The sequence below is a fragment of the Balaenoptera acutorostrata genome, chromosome 2 (genome assembly GCF_949987535.1).
Source record: "Balaenoptera acutorostrata chromosome 2, mBalAcu1.1, whole genome shotgun sequence".
Classification (NCBI taxonomy): domain Eukaryota; kingdom Metazoa; phylum Chordata; class Mammalia; order Artiodactyla; family Balaenopteridae; genus Balaenoptera; species Balaenoptera acutorostrata.
Genome location: NC_080065.1, coordinates 38,472,784 through 38,493,533, shown reverse-complemented (window position 1 = coordinate 38,493,533; position 20,750 = coordinate 38,472,784). Strand labels below are relative to the sequence as shown.

The window sequence follows — 20,750 nt, the reverse complement described above, 5'->3', positions numbered from 1 at the left end:
TAACATTCTTTTACTCTATAGCTAATCTGGATAAGCTCCTACCAAAACACAGTCTGAAAAAAATTATATGCAGTGTAGGGTGCAAGCCTCTGCACATGCTGATCGGGTATGCCAAGTCTTCTGAAACGTTCTTAAATGTCTATTACTCCCTCTACCTTAAAATAGAGTACATATGGCAACAAAAGAAAACTGTCGTTTATAGCTTTGATGAATGGGTGTCCTGTGCTCCTGTTGGGGAGTATATCTAAGTTTAAAACCATGATTAAATCTCAAAACCAAGACATCATAATTTAAAACAAATGGATAGCTGTAAACTATATATAAAAATGCAACTGAATTCACCCAAAGCTTTAAAAAAAGGCTTATATCCTACAAACTTTAAATTAGTGTTCCTTATTATAAGTTCTAATTCAAGTAATAGTATTTGGGTGATAGGTCTCTGATTTCCTCCGCTGCACTCATCCTAAAGTTTCTAGTCTGATAACGTTAGCAATCTATAACAATGATAATATCTGAGATAAAGGCATTTGGATCTAGAAATGGTCACTTCAGAAGTATTCAAAAATCAGTGAATCATCCAAATGAAAAGTCTCCTATGTGCAGTATGATATAAATTATTTGTTCTCTTTGAAGGATTGGCATCTCATACCTATCCTGAGGTTGAAAATATACAATTTCCATGTAAAATACACAATTTCATGTTTGCATTAGCAAATTGATGCCATATGAGCAGAGTATTGTTGTATGGGCCAGGTGGCACTATGATACAATCATACAATTTCCTCCTCAGAGGTCTCTTCAGTTTTATTCATTTACTCCTATAGTTGTATACTACAGGAAGCCTTGAATGGATTTTCTGGCATTTTGGACTATAATAGAATGTTGTTGAATAACTTGCTCATCCCCCACTTGTTATTATCAGACAAAAAATAGGACATTGAAAAGTGAAGTTAATATTTAAATAGTCAAAGCACTGAGAGTTCCCAAAAACACTGAGCCCAGGATTTAGTTTATAAAATTTCTCTTCTCATGTGTTCTCTCCCCATCTGTTATTCCTGTCTTAACATCCACTTCAAGTTCAAGCCAAAATTTTGCCCAATGGACCTGCCATTGCATGTTTATTATTTCTTTAAAAATCAAATTTAGCATCATATTGAAAACATGTTGAATGATCAAAACGAATTCTGTAGATCTCAGTCTTTGCTTCTTATTTTCTCCACAGTGGCAGCTGGAATAGAGGTGCTTTCATGTTCTTTAAGAACATTGCTCCTTCTTGTTATGGATGCACTAAGCCAGACCTGAAAATATCATTTTCTTTTCTTTTACCCATGAGGGGAAATAACCCAGATTTTAATTTGGCAAATGTGCCTATGAAACAAAACTGAGATATCTCAGTTTATGTGGATGGTCTCCTTTTGATACACCATCACCAAAATGAAGCAGAGAAACCTAGGTTTTCGGGTTTTTTTTTCTTTTTTCCTGGTTGAAACAAAGAATTAAAACGAAACAGAAGAAGCAAGCTCCTATCTTGCCAGAAACACACATATCCACCCAGTCCCTGGAGGTGCCGCATGACTGATATGGCTCTTGTTAAACAGTAACTAATAGCAAAATGGCAAGCGGCTAAAAGGAAATTGGCTTAACACTTCTCAACCCCAAAGTGAAGTGTTGTAATGAAAGGGAAGCACAGAGAACAGGTGTAACTCAGTGTCTTGATGTTAAGTCATAGAGGAGAACTGGCAGGATTTGAGTTTTGTGAGCAATGAGTTCAGGCATGCCCGTATTTTTCTGGCTGAATAATGCTTAAGTTTGTAGTTGTTTAATTTTCTGACTACTGCTACTATCCTACCCGTCTGAGCCCATTCAGAATGACTTACCAATTATATACCAGGGCATACAATTTCAGATGATTATTTCATATCTCTCATCTCCTCTCAAACCTCCAACTCCTCTTCTCCATCCTCTCTTTTAGCTGTGACCTTGCTTCTTAGTTCACCAAGAAAATTGAAGTAACCAGAGGAAAGCTACCACAGACCCACCCTCCGCCACTGCTGCCACCACACCTACCCACCTTCCAGCATCTGTCCACGTACACCTGTCATGATCAATCAATTTTCCACTCCTACTAAAGCCAGACTCCCTTCTTGTGCACAAGATTCCATGTCGCCTCACTCAGGACATTGCTGTCTCCCTTCTCTCCTGCTATTAATTTTTGCTCTCTCCTGACTCATTCCTGACATATAGTCACAATTAGTATATTAAGGAGAAAAACTGTTCTTGATTCCAATTCCCCTCCCAGCTGTCAACCATTATTTGTAATTGACTCAAACTGGAAACAACCCAAATCCATACCAGCATGTTAATGAATACACAAATTGTGGTATATCCATACAATGGAATATTAACAACAAAAAGATTGAACTACTGACACATACAACAACATAGATAACTCTCAGAATGATTACATAAGCAGTGAAAGAAGCCAGGCCAAAAAGTGCATACTTCATGATTCCATGTTTAGAAAAATTTAGAAAATGAAAACTAATCTATTGTGGCAGAAAGCATATCAGTGGTTTTCTGTGGATGGGGGGAAGGATGACCGGTGAGAGGAAGGGATAACAAAAGGACATGAGAAAACTTTTGATGATATTGGATATTTTCATTATCTTGATTGTGTTGATGGCTCCACAGTGTACACATATTTCAAAACTTATTAAACTGTATACTTTAAATATGCATAGTTTATTATTTATCGATTATACCTCAACAAAGCTGTTAAAGAAACTGGAAACATCAGAGTGTATTGCACAGTAAGTTTAAACTTTGTTTCCTGAAAATTTTGTTTCATTGTGTGTGTTTGTATGCAGCACTTGTATTTTCATATCAATTATCTCTCACTTTAAAAAACTATTTTCTAATTAATTAATTTCTGTCCTTAGGTATGTTTTTTTCACTCCCCTTCTGCTCCTCCTCCTCCTCCTAAATTCTGGAATTAAGTGCATAATTCATTTATTTTTTTCTCTTGTTTTTAAGAATAAAATAATTTAAGGCTATAAATTTATTGGGGACTTCTCATATACTATTTTAATGTAGTGTTTTCAGAGTCATTAGCTTTTTCTGGGCTTCTTTTTGACCCAAAAAAAGATTAATTAAGAGAGCTTTTAAAACTATCTTTTATTGAAGTTTAATTTCTAATTTTATTGCATTGTGCTCAGAGAGCCCTGATCAGCTTCTTCTAATTAGAATGAAATATTCTGAGAGAGAGTATATTAAAGTGGTTAGGAGGAAGCTCTGAGTCACACACGCTGGAGTTAGAATCCTGTTTTTCCCACTACAATAGTGATTTTGGGGGCACAGATTAGATAAGTTCTTTAAGCTTCAGTTCCTGCCTCTTTAAATAGGTTTAATAATGTCTATCTCATTGTATTATTGTGGGGATTAAATGAGATGATAGATGCCAAAAAACCCTTGGCATGGTGGCTGGCCTGAAACGGAGCTAAACTCATATTAGCTAACTAGTATTAACATTGTCCATTTTTTTTTTGACTAGGAAATAATGTTTACTCTAACATGTATTCTCAAATTACAGCATTTAATCTAATTTATAGAACATCTTTAGTACTTATATTGTTTAAATCAGCTATGTCATTTTTTCTTTGTATTTCAAAGTGGTCTGCTTAAGTCTCCCACTAAAGTATTTTTTCAAGGACTTCTCTTTTCCAATCACTTCTTTGTATATTTCAATGACCTGATATTTGCTCCACAAAGTTTCATGATTATAATCTCTTCTTTGGGATACCTTGAATCAATATAAAGTGTTGACCTTTCTCCATTTAATCCAGTCCTTTTAGGTTTGAATTCTAGGTTGTTTCTTATAATAAAATAGTCACTGTTTTTTACTTATTTTTTTACACTTACCTAAAGATATCTTTTTAATTTAAATCTTTACATTACACTTTTAAGCCTTTCTTTTCAAAGACCATAAGATGGAATCTGACAAATCCATTAGTCTTTGTTTTTCAATAGCGAGTGTCAACCCAGTTTTGCTTAGGATTATGTATGTCTTTCTGCATTAATGCTTCTTAGAGGTTATTTTTTACTCTGGTATTTGATTATGTTTTGTTTTTTCTTTTTATTCAATTGATTTCTAAGATACACTCTTTGGAATTATTTTTATTAGAAAAATTAGATCTATTTTTCTGTGATTATGAATACTAAGAATGCAATGGTTTCCATTGGCACATTTGTAAAATAATTTTCCTCTTTTCTTCCTCTCTCAATTTCTCAGTTTTATTGACATCATCTATTATTCAAATTGAGAATCTATTTGGTAAGATTCTTATGTTTTACAAGTTTATTTTTAATATTTGCACTGGAATTTTTGAACATTTAAAAGTGACATTGATATTTTTAAAGTCTCTGGTTTCTGAATTTTAATGTTTATCCACAGTTCATTTATTTTCCTCATTCTTGAGTTCTTTATTTAGTTTCACCTCTTGGATAGCTCTAGCATATTTTTAAGTAATGTTTTAAGGGATGGTGTCTGGATAGCACATTTTTTAAAGCCCTTGCATTTCTGTTCTTTGATGAGTATTTTGATCCGTAGACTCAAATCTTTCTTCAGTTCAGGGAATATTTTATTTTCCTGTTGTTTCTTTGATCACAGACTTTGCACAGTATGCTCTATACTTTTCTTCTTGAATTCCCATTAAACTCACTTTGTTCTATTTTCAATCTATGTGCTGGGTAGTCTCCATTTGCCCCTCAGCTCCATTTGTCCCTCAGCCCTTCTCTGTCCCACTATGTGTCTCAGAAAGCCAACCTCTATAGACTGCATTGTCCAGTTTCTCTTGCCCCCTGGTCTGGCTGTCAAAAGGAACCAGTAAAAGATCAGAAGGAATGAGGAGTGGGGGGATGGTGGTGGTGTATTTACTCAACCTGTTCCCTTTCTACCAGGCTTCAGCTAGGACAGAGGCTGCATTCCTCTACCAAATGTCACAGCTTCTGTTGGGCAGCACTTCTCCATTGGTTAATGGAAGAGAAAGATAACAATGTAATATAAAAACGTGTAAATTAAATAATTACAATTTGGAATATTTTCTATGAGTCAATAAATGGGGTGTTATGGTACAGAGTACCCTGAGGAGGCTACTTAGAGTCTGGGCAAGGAAACCTTCCCTCTGGAAATAACACTTAAGCTAAAAGATGAGCAGGTATGAAGAGCTGAAGAGAGAACGGTACACATAGAAGGAATTGTAAAGCAAAACGCTTTTGGTGTTCTGGGAATGAATAAAAAAGTCCAGTGTGACTGGAGCATAGTGAGAAAGGACAGCCATGGAATTAGATGAAGATGAAGACAAGCCATTAAAGTGTAATGGAAAGCTATTTGAAAGTTTGTCAGCAGAGAGAAATGTACGTTTTTAAAGGATTGTTTTGAAGGCTGTATGAAGGGTGAATTGTTGCAAAAGTGAAAATGGACAGTACAGGCAGTTGGCTGTTGTAGGAGTCCATGTGAGCGATGCTAAGGACGAAGATGGTAGCAGCCGGTTATTCCTTTCTCCTTTTAGCATTTTTGCAGCTCTAAGATTTTTCACTCTTGTGTCTTTCATTCCAATCGAGAATTCAAACAGCTGAAAATACATTCAAAAACACTCAAAGAGTGCCTCTCGTTCCAGTGCCACTTTTTAAGCTGTTTGATCTTAGGAAATTTTCGCTTGCCTCAACTTCAGTGCCAGATTTGCTTCTACTTGAAAGTAGAACATTAGGGCTCTTTTGGTTCATGTGCTGTTTGGTTCATATACCTTCAAAAACTGTCAGCAGTCGAAGGGTCTGTCTGTATTTCTTTTCTTCCTTTGCCTCAGCCATCTTGACTGTCCTAAGCAGCACTGACTTACCTTAATTTCCACATATATTCCACTTTAAAGATATGCAAAGATTCAGACTCTACTTACAGTTAACCCTGCTGGTCTTTCACAGAGGCTGTGCCTTCTAATCAACGTTATTCCTTATCACCATATGGTGGCAGACCATGAAGAAAGTAGATGGTGAGTCTCCAAAATCCTTTGATGGCAGGGTCTTCTCTTACATTTCTTTCATACCCTTCAAAGTGCAGGGCTGAACCCAGAGTTGGTCACGGGCCTGGTGTGAGATCAGTGAGTGAGTGGACCTCTCAGAGTTACGCTTACAAGGTCTCTATGCAGCAAATTGTGGCAGTGACGCTTTTTATCTAATGGCAGACTTGATGTTCAATAGCTTCCCCTAAATCATTTTAACCTACTTCAGGTTTAATGGGCAAATAAACCTCCTCCCTCTTCTGTTCCACCTCAAGGCAAGGCATGATTCCTTGGTTTGCTCGGTCCATGGTGAGCCTATTCCCTTCTCTAAGGGGATTTGTTCTTCATTTCATTCAAGCAGGGTCCTGATTCTACTTGGCAATAATCCCCAAATGCTTTGCATATGTTTTCCTATAAGGACTGGGAGAGACAAACAAATTTAGGGACAGCCACATGTATCCTAAAGTATAATGTGGGAAGTATGCATATTCAACTTCATCATGGTCCTAGCTTATATATTATGACTACAAAAAATTAGTTTTAGTTCATGTATCCAATACTTAAGTGAAGCAAATGTGGCCCAGGAAAAAAATGTAAGCTGCATAAAAATCAGACCATTGTTCTTAGAACACCTGCCTTCTATTTTCTCTCGGTTTGACCTGAGAAGGAACTGATATTAAAGGAAAGACCTAAGCAGAGTTTATCTGCTCTAGGAGGACACTTATGGCCTCCTGGGCTTTGTCTGCATGGAAGTGCCTGAGTCAGTTTTAGCTGAGTCAAGGCAATTGTCTAGGGAAATGCCTCAGTTGTCAAAAGAGTTGAAATGACTGGATGTCCGTGCTACAGTGCAGTCATTTTGATTTTCTATTATCAAGCTGAATAAATTTCTAAAAAAAAGATTAACCAATGAAACACAAGCATGACCTAATAATAAAATCTGTGGAGCTATTAGTTCTAAGTGTTTGGATGGAAACTAGAGGAATCCACAAGAAACACTCTGTCCTTGGGCGTCTTATTCCCTGGAGGGTGGGAACTGTGACTTGCTTCTTTTTTTTTTTCTTTTTTTAATTAATTTATTTATTTGTTTTTATATTTGGCTGTGTTGGGTCTTTATTGCTGTGCGTGGGCTTTCTCTAGTTGAGGCGAGCAGGGGCTACTCTTCGTTGCAGTGCGTGGGCTTCTCATTGTCCTGGCTTCTCTTGTTGTGGAGCAGGGCTCTAGGTGTGCAGGCTGCAGTAGTTGTGGCTCATGGGCTCAGTAGTTGTGGCTCGCAAGCTCTAGAGCACAGGCTCAGTAGTTGTGGCACCCAGGCTTAGTTGCTCTGGGGCATGTGGAATCTTCCCAGACCAGGGCTTGAACCCATGTCCCCTGCACTGGCAGGCAGATTCCCAACCACTGCGCCACCAGGGAAGCCCTGTGACTTGCTTCTAACCAACAAAATACAACAGATAAGTCACAAAACCAAAAGAAAGAGATGGAAGGAAAGGAGCTGATTGAAATAATTTTGGGGAACAGTGTTTTGACTGAACACTGTAAGTCTAAAGATAAGTGTATACAAACATTTCACTATAGGTGGAAAATTTATTTCTCACAAGGATATGGGTGGGAATTCTGAAACTACTTTTTTTTTATGCTACAGCTGATAATTAAGTGTATATGTTATAGATAATAAGAGCCAGGTTTCTCACTTTCAGAGAAAGAAGTTACAAATGAGGAGAGGAAGAAAGTAGAATAAACCCTATACAGGTGGATTGGTGTCAGAGGCATCAAAATGGACTCATGTTTGTTTTAAAATATGTATACAGATAAATAAGTAAATAAATAAATGAGTTAATATACTAGCTTTATCCACTGAGAGTGGCTAGAATAGTGATATCCCAGTAGCAATGAGCACAGCTAACACCCAGAACTTATTTTCTAACTGTCATTCTCCAATAAAAGCAACCAGAACTCCTTGGAAAACTGGTTTAGTTCAGGACTGAGTCAGGGGAAACACAAGATTAGCTTGAGCATCTTGTGGTGTCTGAAATAAAGGAAGCGCACACACACACACACACACACACACACGCAAAAGAATTGCGGCATATCAAAATGGCACAGTTTTAGAATTCTAAAAAAGTTCCCAATGGCCAAATTTAGAACAGCTTGAGTAAAAAAAAATTATAACCCAAAGAATAAAATAAACAAAATAAAATAAACATCCATGAGTTCATACTAATATATATATATATATATATATATATATATATATATATATATATATATATAAATGACCTAGAAGTGACAACTCTTCCTTACAGAAGAAGTACAATTAATATATGTAAAAGGAATGAAGGAAATAAAAAAATCACCGTTAGAATATCATACTAAGGATTGCTGTCGGCAAGTCCATTATGCTTGCTTAAGTCTATTGGCTAAAGTTTAATCAAAATAGGATTTTTGTCCAAAATGTCTAATTTACAAATCCCTTAGTCACCATGCATTCATCAATTAACACTTCTGATCAAGTATAACACTAATTAAAATAAAATTAAGACAACATACCAAAAAACATAATAGTTGATTAAATTTCTAATTTAATACTCCTATACAATTCCACTGTATTTTAAAAACCATCTGTTTTATTATAATTCCCTTTTAAACACAAGAATGTTATAGTGATAAATGTTAAAACAAGGATTTTCTAATATGAAATGAATCTAAAATAATCAAACCCTACTTTTGACATTATTTGAGAAGAAAATAAATTCTACCTCTGCATTGTGCTTAGTTGTTATTTCTAATTTTTCTTTCTTAGCCCCATGGAGTTTCTTTCTGAGATCAGCAGGAATATCCAAGTGTGTTTCACTTTTAACCATTTGTTTTATATCAGATGAGGCATTCTTCAACCTATAAAATGAGATCAAAATAAAATTCTTATTAAGTATAAAAAAAAACCCAGGTTTTTTGTATAATCTCAAAATATCTCTTTCAAAATATTTAGTAATTACAAAGGAAAATTACTATGTTGTAAGTTACCACTTTAGCCAGATGATCGAGGTTAACATCCCCAGTATTAATAGCTATCATGATCCCTGATATGAAACCCTGAGAAGGGCACACCACCCCTACGGTAGCCTTCCCAATTATACATAGCCTCAAGGTAATTATAAGAAACATTAGACAAACCCAAGTTGAGGAATATTCTTCAAAAGAATTGACCAGTACTCTTCAAAGGTGTCAAGGTCATGCAACATAAGAGAAGACTAAGGAATTGTCATAGATTGGAGGAGACCAAGAGACATTACATCTAAATCCGGGGTGGGCAAACTTTTTTGTAAAGACACAGATAGTAAATATTTTAGGCTTTGTAGGCCATATAGTCTTTGTTACATCTATTCATCACCACCATTTTAGTGTAAAAGTAGACAGCGATAATAAGGAAATAAATGATCATGGCTGTATTCCAATAAAAACTTTATTTACAAAACCAGAAAGCGGGCCAGATTTGGCCTGTGGGGCTGGAGTTTTGCTGATTTAAGTATAATTTAGGATCCCACGGTATAGACAAAGGAGAGTCAATGAAAAAAAAAATAACTGGTAAAATCTGAATTAGCTCTGTTTATTAGTTAATCATACCAAGATTAATTCCTTAGTTTTCATAAATATTCTATGGTTATGTAAAATGTAAACATTAGAGAAAACTGGGGGAATGGTATATAGAAATTCTGTAAAATTTTGCAATTCTTTTGTAAATCTAAAATTGTTTTTTAAAAAACTCCATAAAGTCAATTAGACAGATACATACATACATACTTAGATACATATATACATCATTGGAATTGAGGTGCCTAAGAGAGCAGAGGCATGCTTAGTTCTGCAGGAAGAGTCAGTGCAAACTTGGCCAGAAGCATATTTGTAGGCCTGGTGAGCTTTGAAAACTACTACAAATTGAACTCTTATTTAAGTGTTTTTTGAAGTCGCTAAAATTTTCCCTCTAAGCATTTTTATTTTATTCTTGCGACAACAGACATGCTGGGAGCCATTTAGGAGATTCTTAAAATAACTTATATAAAAATTGTTCATTTGTAGAGAAAACTCTCACAACTTTAATGAACTACTAAAAGTGCATTTATGAGCTGGTCAAAGCAAAGTTTCTTCTTATCATCTTCAAATGATCCTTTAAATGATTCAGGTTATACTGTCAATTCATTTAAAGAGTCTGAGGTCTTTTGTGTGCTTAGAAACATAAAAAGACCTTCCCAAAGACAAAGGCAGATAGCTCTACATATACATATTCACAGATTTCATTCTACATTTCCTTTAAATCCACTTAAAAATGCTTAATTATTTTCCTGAGAAATATAGAAATATGTGGTGCGAATGGGGGTAGGGGTTGTGGCATTTGGACTTAGGCTGGAATTGAAATACCACTTCTTCCCTTGGTAGGAATTATATATATAGTTCTGGCTAACTTTTTTTTTTGTATTGTTAAACCATACTTGTAGGATCTTAGAAGATCACTTACCTTGGAAGTACCTGAAGTCATCAGCCATGAGGCAATCAACAAACCTTTATTAAGTAACTACTGTGTGATAACTCTCTCAGTCCCCATCTTGTTTAACTCAAATCCTGTTAGAGCAAACTCTAAAATCTATCACAAATATAACCATTTCCACCATCTCCTAAGTCCCAAACTAATACAAATCACCATTGTTCCTCACCTGGGCTCCTGCGTCACCTCTTATCTAATCTCCTATGTCCACTCTTCAGTTTGCTCCTCACATAGTAACCAGAAGTGGAATTCAGATCACATCACTTCTCTGATTTGTATCCTCCTATATTTTCCCATTTTATTAAAAATAAATCTGAACTTTAAAACTGGAATTCACATCACTTTTCTGATTAATACCCTCATATTTTCCCACTGAATTAAAAATAAATCCAAAATCCTTTTCAAGGACTACACAGTCCTACATAATCTCCCTCCTCCTTACCTCTCTGTTCTAATCTTGTTATTCCCTTTATCTGGAATGTTATTTCTCAGGATTTGTGTGTGTGTGTGTGTGTGTGTGGCTTGCTTGTTCTTATTTAGCTCTCAGCTCAGATGTCAGAAAGCCTTCCTGAATTTCATGTATAAAGTTAGCCCCAGCAGTCTCTATCTCATTACGTTCTTTTCTTCATAGTACTTGCTACTCTCTGCAATTAGCCTGTTTCCTTTATATGGCTGTTTTCTTGAAATAGTCTCTTGAGGGTAGGGACTGTATCTGTCTTACCCACCACTGTACTTCCAATGCCCAAAATGTGTCTAGCATGAATAGGTGGTCAATGAATACTCCTTGTTAAAAATAAGTGAACCTGTGAATGAATTAATGCAAGGCATTGTACTAAGCAAATACAAGTACTCAAGATTGATTTCCATCCTCAGAGAGTTTATAATCTAGTAATTTGCATGACATACTATGAGAGATCTTACAAGACAAGGGTAATGCAGGGTCAGGATGGTTTATAGGAAGGACTGATGAATACTGACTGAGGAGATAAAAGTGGTATAATTCAAAGTATGCATTAAAGAATCAGTAAACTTTTAAAATGCAAAGACCTGTGGCTGCAAAAGGGGTGTGTAGACTGCCCTCTCCATTTACCCCTCCAGGCCAAGGGTAAAGCCCACCAGGGAATGTAGCAGTAGACAGCAGACAGTGGGAAACAGGAGCAAGAATAAAGAGTTTATGAGGTCAGTTAAGAAGGCTTCTGCTCATTAAGTGACAGTTGGAGCTATAGAAGTAGAAGAAATTTTGTGGGAGAAGTGGGGAACTGATGCAGATAAAGGCAGAATAAATAACTACATCTAAGAAATAGGTAAACACAAAGTTACTACCAGGGAGAGAGACAGGCAGAAAGAGAGACAGAGAAAGAAACAAAGAGAATGGCCAGAGTGGTAGAAAGAGAGCATGTAATAGAAACTCATATTATTTATCAGCCATTTCAAGTCAATTTTGAAACTAACAAACACAAACATTATCTGGTAGGATTTTAACCAGAAGGATTACAGAAACCGAGGGAAAAGAGGTCCAAGAATGAAGAGTTGGCCAACAGGGTCAAACAACAAGTCTAGAGAACTGGGAATTGGGTTTGGCAATCAGGAGGTTGCTTCAGACCTTCTGGGAACAGCTCTAGAGAAGTGCTAGAGGCAGGAGGCAAAGTGCAGTGGGATAAAGATGACTGGCAGGGGGTCAAATGGAGGGAAGGCAGTGAGTTTAGCTTTGTTTTTCAAGAAGTTTGGTGGTGAATGGAGTTACAAAAATGTGTACTTTATTTTTGTTTTGTTTTCAGTGTTTTTGTTTTGTTTTTGTTTTGTTTTGTTTTTGATGGGAGGACATGCAGCCATTGCAAATCATCTTCTGGAGGGAGCATTGACGGGGGTGCCTGCATCACTGAGTGAGGCCTAGTCATGGAAATTACTACTGATGTGCAAATATGGTCGGTGCTGGAAGGATTCCCTCCTCATGAAGTGAAGGAAATTGGGGCCAGCCAATCTAACCTGTTAAATGTACTAAGCTGAGTTAAATTTGGCTCGTATACATATGTTTCTGTGAAATTCATCTGTTTCTACACTCTTTGTTTTATGTTCTCTTAGTTCTTTTCCCATAAAGTTTTCTTTTAAAAACTTTCACATTAGTTTGACTAAATTAGAAGAAAATAAGTTTTTTCACACTTTAGTCAAGATAGATTAGAATATAGTTGGGCAATTGGGGCAAGTGTGTATGTATGTGTGTGCGTTGGGTGATAGTACAAATTAAAATGATTTAAGGTGGATAGGTGAATAGGGATTGGGAACATATTAGGGGAAAAGGTAGGGACAACTGTAGACACTGGTCCTTTATTACTTGCATAGTTGTCCCTATTAAGTTATAGAACTAAGATCAGTTGATTATCAAACTTTTGGGGAGCTCAAAACCTTGCTCGAACTTTCGATATGTTTGCATGTCTGGCTTATCCCTATGAGTATAGACATTTCAAGGGCTTCGCGTGGCTTTCTTCCTGCTCTGTTCACCCTCACAGTGTCTAGCATGAGATTATGTACTTTGTGTGTTCTCCTCTGCTGATGGCCATGACCAAGATTCACCACAGCTCTAGAATTCCTGCTGCATTTCGGTGCATTCAGATGTGGCCTGAGGCATGTTTCAAGACATGAAAGGCTGAATCAAGCATGACACTAATTCTGTATCTAATATGAATCCTCCTAAATTAATTGCCAGGGTCTGGAAGTTGTTTCTCCTTCCCAAGACCCAAGGCAATAGCTAATTATTTCAGTGTGAAGGCTGTTAATGGAGCTGGAGAAGAAAGTCACTGAAAACTGATTTCTTTAAAGCTAAAGTAACTGAAGAAAACGTCATTCAATCAGTCAAGAAACATGTATTTGGCATCTAGAACTTACTATGTTCTGGGCAGTTAGATGTTTGTCATGAAAATTTAAATAAGAAAATAGTTCCTGTTATTAATGGGCTCTACCCTAGTGATCTATGTAAGATGGTGGCCATGAGACAGGAAAAGCTTGTCTCTGAGAGATATAAGTAGAAGTCATGACTTAAGAGAACAGATACGTTAACCTATAGGCAGATCCATAGGAAGGACAGCCATGCGTGACTTCTACAAACCACATAGGAGGTATTGACAGTTGTTTGGACATTTACTGTAAAAGTCAAGAGGAGAGCAAGGAAGACTTGGATTTAACAGGAGTCTTCTACCAGTTGTTCCGGCCACCAATGCCCTGAATGTGATTCTTTTGTTGCAGGATAAGTGTACAAGAGGAACAGATAAGGTGGCATTATAAGATTTGAACAGTGGACAGAATGAAAGCAGAAGAACTTATGAAAGCCATCTCTTGAAGGTGTAGTGATGAAAGCAACAGAGAAGTTGTGAGGTCTCCTAGCAGAGAGGGTATTAGGATCTGCCTGCCATTTCTATTCCTTCACTCCTCTTTCATGTTGTCTGTCACCTCACCTGTGGACTTGGGATCAGCCAGCTTGTTTGACATGTTATTTGACTCTTTTTACTGCATTGGAAGCTGATGCTTCTGACTGACTCAACTGTAGATCCATTCTGTATTGCTAACACTGGACTGTGTCTGAGCTCTGGTAATTAAGGCTATCTTTTTTTTTTTTTTCTGCCTGAAGTGGGTTTTGCAGGATTTTGCCTGGTGACAGTATTTTATTACTCACCACAGTCTACTGAAAAAAATGAGCTATTAAGTACTAAAAAGACATGGAAGAATCTTAAACGCATATTATTAGGTAAAAGAAGCCAATCTGAAAAAGCTATATACTGTATGATTCCAACTATATGACATCCTAGAAAAGGGAAAACAATGGAGGCAGTAAAAAGATCAGTGGTTATCAGGGGTTGGAGGAGAGGAGGGTGAATAGGTGAAGCACGGAGGATTTTTAGGGCAGGAAAATACTCTGTATGGTACTATAATGATAGCTATGTGTCATTATATATTTGTTCAAATCCATAGAATGTGTGACACCAAAAGACAACCCTAAGGTAAACTATGGACTTTGGGGAATTATGATGTGTCGATGTAGGTTCATCAATTGTAACAAATGTGCTGCTCCAGTGGGGGATGTTGATAGTGGGGAGGCTCTGCAGGTGTAGGGCAAGGACATATGGGAAATCTCTGTACCTTCTCCTCAATTTTGTGTGAACTTAAAACTGTTCTAAAATAATAAAGTCTTTAAAAAATCAAGTCTATTAAAAATAATTTCTAGAACATTACCAAAGTTATCATCATAATCTCCTTTCCATCTTTTGCAAACTACCATCAGGTGTTCCATTTTTCTTCATTAAAATTTTTTTCTTTTTATTAAATATGACTTCAGTTAAACTAAGAAAACTAGAATTTGAGGTAATAAATACATTTATAAAATTAATTTTCATTGTATATTATTAATGTTTAATCTTTTTGTCATACATGTTCAAAATGTATGACATTCAGGGGTTAAGAAGCTGCAGTATTCTTTCTGTACAAAAAGAATTTTAGAATTTTTTTGTTCTCTGAGAATAGACCTCTCCCTCTCTCTTCTAGATTTTCTAATTTCAATCACACTCTCAGGAAAGCTATATGCATAAAAATTGCAAATTGCATCCAAGTGAAATATTTATCTCACAGCCTCACAAAGCTTACATCCTTATACTCTGTCTGCAGTTCCCATTCTTAGAGTCACACCATTAGGTTAGGCTTTTATTACAATGTGGGCAACAGAAATGAAGACCATTATGCTTCAAAATCAAAATTAAAGGAGGGTTTATTGAACCACTGCATCCATTCTTGAGAAATCTTTCCTAAATTACTTCTCTTAAAGCCTTCCCTGGTGAACTCAGCCCATTTTCTGTCTATAGCAATAATTGACACTTTGTTATATTTATTCTGAACTTCAAATTATTAGTATCACATACACATAATCTGATATATTATTATATACATTTTGGTTCATTAAATGGCTCTGTGTTCTGAGCTAGACCTTAAACCCTTGGGCTTTTGTCTCACAGCACCTTGCTCTGTAGTGGGTCTATGGTTTATATTCCATAAAAACTTGACTATCAATTGACTATCAGAGACGTTACCAGAGAGCAACATACAGCTACTGGAGTTGTGATTACTTTGAATTTGAATTCGCTGCCTTCTGCACTTTGCTTAGCCTCTTTCTGCATTTTCTACCTTGCTACAGCACTGTGAGTTGCTGTCCTCCTACAGGCTACAAAAATACCATTGTCCTGTGGATTATGAGTCTTTCTGCCTAGTTATTACTGAAAATTGTAAAGACCTCTTTAAGCTTGAGCTCCCTTCATCTGTGCAACACTCAGGTCTGCTTTTAAAGCCAGTGTATTGTCTAGGTCCTCCTGGAGGAAGCCTCCCATCAGTCATCATGTTCACTAATAATGTCAAACCTTTCCCACATTAGCCTTTTCATTTACTATTCTTTGGAACCATTTCAAACTTACTGTCAAGTAATAACCCACCATCATTTAACTCTGTACATTATGGCTTTCTTCCTTCCTCCACATTCAACTCTTCCTCCTCAAACATAACTCTCCTACCCCATACAACCTCTAAACTAGACATTACTGCAAAAGAGTCATGAGGTTTTCAAGCATTTCTCTGCCCTAACAATTTATTTCCAGAGTCATAATGCATTTAATCTTTCTAAATTTCTCTGACCTTCTTAAGCTTTCATATAGGAACAGGATGCTCAGTTAAGTAGTGGAGCATGAAATATCCCTTTGCTGTTTGGTACAGGGAAGTGGAACCCTGAAAATCTATTTGAGGCATAATCATCTGATAACTGCTCAAACTCCAGGCAGAGCAAATCAGGAGCAGATTTATTACTGCTCCAAAGTAAGGTTTTGATTTTGATAAGAGTTTCTGCACAAGAAAAACAGTCATTTCATGCTGATATTACTTCTTATATTTTTGTTCAAGTTTAACAACCTATGCAAGAGTAATAACATTTCCCTCCAACTTCTGCCTTTCACAAAGAACTGTTATTCAGAGACCATAAGCCCTACAAGTCATTAATGATCATCCTGACTGAATTATTTAGGAGAGCTTTCTGTGGACTCCATGATTTTAGCCCACACTGGAGCTGAATTATAGAGGTCCTATTTTCAGCATGAGGCTGTGATTCCCTATGTTAACTTGAACATCTGTTGATTTAGATATTTGCCTACCCAGAAGTCATGTGGTTGTCTTTTGAAATACATTAAATGTTAATGGGATCCTTAGGGGAGTCTTCTTTATGTAAATAGTAGATAATTCATATTCTGTGCTTAACGTTTTTCTTCCTGTTGATTTTGGTGTAGAGCTGATGGGAAGTATAATGCTTCCTTTAACCACAGGGAAGAGGTGAGGCTGGAGGGGTAGAGGGCTTCAGTTGTCTGCTCCTCACTGTACATTTATTTCCAAGGCAATGTTTCAGGGCAGTAGAACAACCTCTTTGAGCACAAATGTTGGTAATGCATTTCTCAAGGCAAAATAATAAGCGAGGTCCAAATCCATTTTCTAGAACATTTGGGAGTGTTTTGAAGTAGCCCCGATGTTCCCTGAGGTTATGGAATTCCATGCTCCATTAGGAAAAGGTGGCTACAAATGTGATGGAGAGAGAGGCAGGAGTTCTTGGCACATTTGTGTGTGTTTTCTAATGTGGTTGGTTTGTGTGGTCTGAACAAGTAAATGGCAAGGAGGGTGCAGAAAACCCCATGTCTTCTGGTCTTCTAACAAGTTGACCTGTGTGCCACAGAATGAAAAAGGATGGAAAACTCTTAAAAGGAAGACCAGTTGTTATCTTGGCACATTTGTCAGCAAATTGATCCTTAATTGTTCACACTGACTTGTTCAACACAAATGGCAAATGCCTTTATAAATCTAAATCTGCCATGGATTAAGGTTACAAAGAGTCCTGTTCACTCCAGGGCGTGGTAGTCCCTGTGCTGCTAATGCTGTTATTTTAAAATTAGGGATTAATGGTCCTCTTCTTCTAGGTGTCTGATGCCCTAAAAAGTTGCCCAACACCAAATGAAACAAACCTACGTCTGCTTCATATGCATCATAAGCTAACCCTTTCCTTAGTGTTTTTGGGTTTCATGGGAGAATTACAACATAGTTTAAAAATGTGTGAGCTGTGAATTTATCTGTGTGATTACCAAACTGCAAACCACTTTATGGCAGTTATACAAGTCCAGTGTGGACAAAGGCTGCAAACGCACGTTCATGTCCTCCCTCTTCCTGTTAATTAGATTCAAAATGACTCCCATAACGTCAGAATGACCCCTCCCCCACCCCCAAATGAGAAAGTGGCGATTATTCTTGGGAGAGAGAGAGCACACGCGTGCACGCGCCGTGAAATCCCTGTGGAAATCCCTGATGAAGGGAGGGGAGTGTGCGTGGCTGGAGGTCAGGCCAGCTTAAGTCCCTGCTGGTCCACCTTTATGTCATCTATATAGTAGGCTCATGTACAAGCTTTTATTTGAATCTAGAGTCCAATGGCAACAAGTTAAAAAAAAAACTACTTTTTGTCACAAAACAGCTAGCAAAATTAATTTTTGATGCCATGTCTCACTTCCACCCCGCTTTCTACATCCTTATTTTCTTGATCTTTATTCCAGTCAATCAGTCAATTAATAAAGTCTCTATGGCCTCCGCTTAGAAAGCTTAATTTGTAGCAGGAATAGAGGATGCCACCATCCATGGCTCAGAGCTTGTTTGTAAGGCCCTTCTCACTACTCCGTAATCTTTATCTCTACCGTTCTCACTTTGATGGCTCCTTTGTCCTCTACTCAATTACCTGAGTCCTCTGCTTTCATCTAAAATTCTTTCTCTCTTTCTGTCTCTCTTCCTCTTCCTCCTCTTACAATTCTCATTTCAAGAGGAACCACAAAAGATAGTGAGGCAGAGAGTAAGAGTCAGAGATAGAGAAAAATGCATGACTATGGTACAGAGACAGCTATTTCCTTTTCTGTATCCTAATTTATCCAACTTTTACTGGGATCTTTGTTCCTTTTATTAAAAATATACATACAATTCTTTAGAGCAAAGCAAAGAGCAGCTTTAGCTGCAGACAGCCGGTGACACTGGCAAGCATGTCTTCTAAAGCTCCTCATGCTTCCCCTGGCCTGCCCCCCACTCCCTTATGTGTGTCCCCTGCCCCAGACATGCCCACCTTCTTGCTGCACATCACTGAGCAAAAGCGAATTCTCAGTGGATATGGAACAAGGGTTGACAAAGTTTTCCCAAAAGGGGCCAAATAGTTAATATTTTAAGCTTTGCAGGCCACATGGTTTCTATTGCAACTACTCAACTCTGAAGTTGTTACACGAAAGCAGCCAAAAGCCACACATAAATGAATGGGCATGGGTGTGTTTCCAATAAAATTATATTCTAGTACACTTAAATCTGAATTTCAAGTAAGTTTCACGTGTCACAAAATATTTTTGTTTTTCCGCAACCATTTAAAAGTATTTAAAAAATTCTTAACTGGTAGGCTGAATAACAACAAAAAAACGCACAAGGCCATGGGCCAGATCTGGCTGGAGGGCTGTAGTTTGCAGACCCCTAATATAAAAGATAAACTCTCAGAGGCTAGGAATTTGATGCCAGTGACATGAAGTTTAATCTACTTCTATTTTGGCATGAGTCACGCACACAGGCGAGGCTCTTTCAATACAATATGTCTCAAGGCTCCCTTAAGGCATCCAATTATCCCAAATCATAAGTGAAGACAGAGAACATTCCATCTTGAAAGAACTGGAAGTTACTCAGGAAGTCAGATTTTCAGAGAGCATTATGATCTACGCATGCCAGCTTTTAAATTCTCATGGTCACCGGTAGTCTCCTCCTGTGTTATGTTTTCCATCTGCAATTACCTCCATCTGTAAGGAACCCGGAAAGCACTGCCACATAGATGATGTCACTCTCCTCAAGCATGATACCTGAAGGAGGGGAAGCAGCAGGATTAGAAAAAAAAATCATTTAAGGGGAAGAAAATATATCCCCTCTGACAGAAGTTTCCCGTAGCCAAGAACCAATAACAGCATTGACCCAATTCTAAAATGGGTCTGGGAAGTTCAAAATTCAACTCCAGTGACCTCAGGGTACAATACCCGCCCCCCAACTCTCCCTTCAGTAAAACCTGTCTTCCAAGGAGAATAAAATTTCCAGGGCTTGCCCTTTGCTTCACTCACCGCAGTGTTTGCTTTTCACCTGCACTCGCTTTTGATCATTTTGAAACTACAAAGGGCCTTGACAAAAGACAAAGAAGAGCTTGGCTTCCTGTGAGATTTTCACCAACTTTGTTGCTTTCAGAGCTGGAGCCTACCATCTATATCCAAGCAACGAAATGACTGCATCATTTGAACAGCAGAAAATTGAGTAGGAAAATTGAATTCTGAAGCTGAAGGACAGAGTACAGAAGCAAAGGGCCTTGCTTATAAATGAGTTCTGTTCAATCTTGCTTTTTCATGTATCTTCTTTTTGTTGTTGTCAGACTGTTTTCCCAACTAGATAGTCATACTGGGAAACTCTGCTTGAAGGCCATTTGATATCTAGAGGAAAAAAAAAAAAATCAACATATAACTTGAAGAAGTGGTGCGTTTTCACAGAAATTAAAAGAACCGTTTGTTGTGATGACATACCCTGTGGCAAGGATATTGTATTAGAACAAACAGTTCCCAACTTATAAGTAGATTGTGAGCCAAAATTTGTAAGTCAGTTGTTTGCAACTTGGAAGGCATTCGCCTATAGGGACAGTGCTGTAGGTGGCGGCTGGACACCAGCATTTAGTTGTGATGGCTTGTGTAATCCAGTCAGACTTCTGAAATGGTAAAATGACGCTGTTTGAGCTTCTCAGACTGAAGTATGCAGGGATGAACAATGAACATTTCAAGTCAGGGAATAAACATGGTACAACTTCCTGCCATGTTAATTTTGTTATAAAATTTAAGGAAGAATTCTTTCTGAATTAAAAATAAATATGCAGAATTTTGAGTAAAATATAAAATCCCTGAAAACTTTAAAGATTAATCATGAGACTTCAAAACTACCTTGTGCTTATAGCTTGAAATTTTGGTCTAAGTCCCCAGACCTCCTTGATTTCAGAGCTCTCCTATTAGGCAAAGTGGAGACGTGCGAGAAGCAAAGCAGTCCTGCGTGACAGCTCCATG

General features: G+C 37.3%; 1 long non-coding RNA gene across 1 annotated transcript; it reads right to left on the bottom strand.

Annotated features, from left to right (window-relative positions):
* Positions 1–8,825: 8,825 nt before the first annotated feature.
* Positions 8,826–19,985, bottom strand: LOC130707283 (uncharacterized). The gene is made up of 3 exons (XR_009007178.1): positions 19,773–19,985; positions 19,455–19,520; positions 8,826–8,942 (listed from the first exon to the last, which is right to left on the bottom strand). It is a non-coding gene; the product is annotated as an uncharacterized LOC130707283 (long non-coding RNA).
* Between the last annotated feature and the right edge of the window lie 765 nt (positions 19,986–20,750).